This window comes from Salvelinus namaycush, unplaced genomic scaffold, assembly GCF_016432855.1.
Source record: "Salvelinus namaycush isolate Seneca unplaced genomic scaffold, SaNama_1.0 Scaffold2903, whole genome shotgun sequence".
NCBI lineage: Eukaryota > Metazoa > Chordata > Actinopteri > Salmoniformes > Salmonidae > Salvelinus > Salvelinus namaycush.
The window spans coordinates 27,032-31,421 of NW_024059790.1; the positions used below are offsets into that span (position 1 = coordinate 27,032).

Below are 4,390 nucleotides of genomic sequence, written 5' to 3' on the forward strand. Positions count from 1 at the left end.
CCATTCCAGCCATTACAATGAGCCCGTCCTGCTATAGCTCCTCCCACCAGCCTCCTCTGCTACTAGCACGCTTGTGTGTGTGTTTTGGTCACTGTATGTAGGTCTTGCGTGGGGACTGGAGACCGGTGTCGCCCCCTGGGGACAGTTTGATGGTGCACTCTCTTACTTCCAGCTCTAGCACTCTGAACTCCAGCAGCTCATTCTGGTCCCTCACGTCCTGCACCGCCGCCTGCAGCTTCCACTCAGCTTGCTGTAACACACACATCTACACACACACACACACACACATTTTTGTATTTCCTGCCAAATTAGATAAACCATGTATCTAATAAAAGTATACACTCAAAGGCGCCCAATCCGAGTGTCCTTTCCTTCCAGATTGCTCACAGGACGGTGCTGAGTGACAGAGGAGTAGGATGTACCTTACCTTGTCGTGGAGTTCCTTATTGGTCCTGATGAAGTACTGCTTCTCCTCCACCCACTTAGAGTCCTGGAGAAACATACGGTCACACACACCTCAGAGGAAAACTAAAGTATCACAACACAGAATGATAAGGGAGATAAGAGCACCTTGCCACCCATAGGGGATACTGTACAATGTACATGCATGAGCACCCCAACCCAAAGAGATTCAGCCACACCGGGTGAGTCCTAGCCCAAACTGTCCGTTTCTGAACTGAGACCCACAAGCCCAAAATAAGTGAAAAAATGCATTCAAATAGTCAGCACACATGCATGCAACCACAAGTTAAACACAAAAGATATTGCTGTAACATGGTTTTATTGAGCCAAAAAGAAACAGAGAGAAAGTTCACCACCAGAATGACCAGAAATACAGAGAAATGTGCTCAGAAATCTGTATTGGTACAGTGAACAGCATGCTGAACAGAGATTCAGGAATATTGAGGCACCAGAGGTGAGAGCAGTGCAACAGAAAGTGCAACAATGCCACAATGACACAAACAGGCAACATGCAGTAAATGTGAGGCATGCAACAGGTACCAGAGAATGATGGAGGATGCTATGAGTTCTGACCTCTGTGAAACGCTGCTCGGTATTAGATCTATTCAGTCTATTGATATCAGGCTGAGCAATCAACAAGAGGATTGAACAATCTATGTGATTTGCATCATGGTGCATTTGTTTTGTTCCCAAAATCCATATACACTTCTCAAAATGGATTTCACTCTGATTTTACAAATATCATTACTTATCCAAGGAAATAATGTAATTGATATATCTTTACAGAGGAACTGATTGAAGATGATTTCCACATAATGTCACATAATTAAGACAATACAGTATATATATATCTTCATTAACCTTGTTTCTTCAGAGTCAAATTTGTAAATGCTAGGTAAAATTTGATGACTGGCTGATTTGTTTATCATCAGTTTTCTCATGATCATGAGGAGATAAATCCTGATGATCTTTTCCAGAGAAAATAGACCATATACATTAAAATACTGTCAACGACAGTGGAGCACACACACAGGGCAGAGTTGTGACATCATCAGAGTGACATCACAGGATCCTGCGGCAGATCCGGTCGGCGTAGCCGTAGCGCCAGGCCAAAAGCAAAGCCCCAAGACAGACAAGCAGCAGGGCCAATGAGAGCGGAGCAGCCAGGGACCTCCCAGTCTTCTCCCCGCCCACTTCCTCTTTTACCTGCCCCCTCTCAGCCAATGCCTTCTCCAGGTCGGCGATCTTCGCCTGGCACCCAATCAGATCTGCCTGCAGCTGCTCACGGTTCTGGGGGAAGGTGAACGTAGCCAATCAGAGAACAGAGTCAAGTCAGTTCAATCAGGTGAGTTAGTGCTGGGCTGGAACAAAAGCCTGCACACACTGCAGCCTGCTAAGATAGAACATTAACCTGCACACCCTGCAGCCTGCTAAGCTAGAAGAACATTAACCTGCACACCCTACAGCCTGTTAAGACAGAATAACATTAACCTGCACACCCTGCAGACTGTTAAGATAGAAAAACATTAACCTGCACACCCTGCAGCCTGTTAAGATAGAAGAACATTAACCTGCACACCCTGCAGCCTGTTAAGATAGAACATTAACCTGCACACCCTGCAGCCTGCTAAGATAGAACATTAACCTGCACACCCTGCAGCCTGTTAAGATAGAACATTAACCTGCACACCCTGCAGCCTGTTAAGATAGAACATTAACCTGCACACCCTGCAGCCTGCTAAGATAGAACATTAACCTGCACACCCTGCAGCCTGTTAAGATAGAAGAACATTAACCTGCACACCCTGCAGCCTGTTAAGATAGAACATTAACCTGCACACCCTGCAGCCTGTTAAGATAGAAGAACATTAACCTGCACACCCTGCAGACTGTTAAGATAGAAGAACATTAACCTGCACACCCTGCAGCCTGTTAAGATAGAAGAACATTAACCTGCACACCCTGCAGCCTGTTAAGATAGAACATTAACCTGCACACCCTGCATCCTACTAAGATAGAAGAACATTAACCTGCACACCCTGCAGCCTGTTAAGATAGAAGAACATTAACCTGCACACCCTGCAGCCTGTTAAGATAGAAGAACATTAACCTGCACACCCTGCAGCCTGTTAAGATAGAACATTAACCTGCACATCCTGCAGCCTGTTAAGATAGAAAAACATTAACCTGCACACCCTGCAGCCTGTTAAGATAGAACATTAACCTGCACACCCTGCAGCCTGCTAATATAGAACATTAACCTGCACACCCTGCAGCCTGCTAAGATAGAACATTAACCTGCACACCCTGCAGCCTGCTAATATAGAACATTAACCTGCACACCCTGCAGCCTGCTAAGATAGAACATTAACCTGCACATCCTGCAGCCTGCTAAGATAGAACATTAACCTGCACATCCTGCAGCCTGTTAAGATAGAACATTAACCTGCACATCCTGCAGCCTGTTAAGATAGAACATTAACCTGCACACCCTGCAGCCTGCTAAGATAGAACATTAACCTGCACATCCTGCAGCCTGTTAAGATAGAACATTAACCTGCACACCCTGCAGCCTGTTAAGATAGAAGAACATTAACCTGCACACCCTGCAGCCTGCTAAGATAGAAGAACATTAACCTGCACACCCTGCAGCCTGTTAAGATAGAAGAACATTAACCTGCACACCCTGCAGCCTGTTAAGATAGAAGAACATTAACCTGCACACCCTGCAGCCTGTTAAGATAGAACATTAACCTGCACACCCTGCAGCCTGTTAAGATAGAAAAACATTAACCTGCACACCCTGCAGCCTGTTAAGATAGAACATTAACCTGCACACCCTGCAGCCTGTTAAGATAGAACATTAACCTGCACACCTGCAGCCTGCTAAGATAGAAGAACATTAACCTGCACACCCTGCAGCCTGTTAAGATAGAACATTAACCTGCACACCCTGCAGCCTGCTAAGATAGAAGAACATTAACCTGCACACCCTGCAGCCTGTTAAGATAGAACATTAACCTGCACACCCTGCAGCCTGCTAATATAGAACATTAACCTGCACACCCTGCAGCCTGCTAAGATAGAACATTAACCTGCACACCCTGCAGCCTGCTAAGATAGAACATTAACCTGCACATCCTGCAGCCTGTTAAGATAGAACATTAACCTGCACACCCTGCAGCCTGTTAAGATAGAAGAACATTAACCTGCACACCCTGCAGCCTGTTAAGATAGAACATTAACCTGCACACCCTGCAGCCTGCTAATATAGAACATTAACCTGCACACCCTGCAGCCTGCTAAGATAGAAACATTAACCTGCACACCCTGCAGCCTGCTAATAGAACATTAACCTGCACACCCTGCAGCCTGCTAAGATAGAACATTAACCTGCACACCCTGCAGCCTGTTAAGATAGAACATTAACCTGCACACCCTGCAGCCTGTTAAGATAGAAGAACATTAACCTGCACACCCTGCAGCCTGTTAAGATAGAACATTAACCTGCACACCCTGCAGCCTGCTAAGATAGAACATTAACCTGCACACCCTGCAGCCTGCTAAGATAGAACATTAACCTGCACACCCTGCAGCCTGTTAAGATAGAACATTAACCTGCACACCCTGCAGCCTGTTAAGATAGAAGAACATTAACCTGCACACCCTGCAGCCTGTTAAGATTAAAGAACATTAACCTGCACACCCTGCAGCCTGCTAAGATAGAACATTAACCTGCACACCCTGCAGCCTGTTAAGATAGAAGAACATTAACCTGCACACCCTGCAGCCTGCTAAGATAGAACATTAACCTGCACACCCTGCAGCCTGTTAAGATAGAACATTAACCTGCACACCCTGCAGCCTGTTAAGATAGAACATTAACCTGCACACACTGCAGCCTGCTAAGATAGAACATTAACCTGCA

At 45.7% G+C, this 4,390-nt stretch overlaps 1 long non-coding RNA gene across 1 annotated transcript; it reads right to left on the reverse strand.

Moving 5' to 3' along the window:
- On the reverse strand, window positions 1-3,763 carry LOC120039666. The gene is made up of 3 exons (XR_005475471.1): window positions 1,669-3,763; window positions 428-490; window positions 1-265 (listed from the first exon to the last, which is right to left on the reverse strand). It is a non-coding gene; the product is annotated as an uncharacterized LOC120039666 (long non-coding RNA).
- Between the last annotated feature and the right edge of the window lie 627 nt (window positions 3,764-4,390).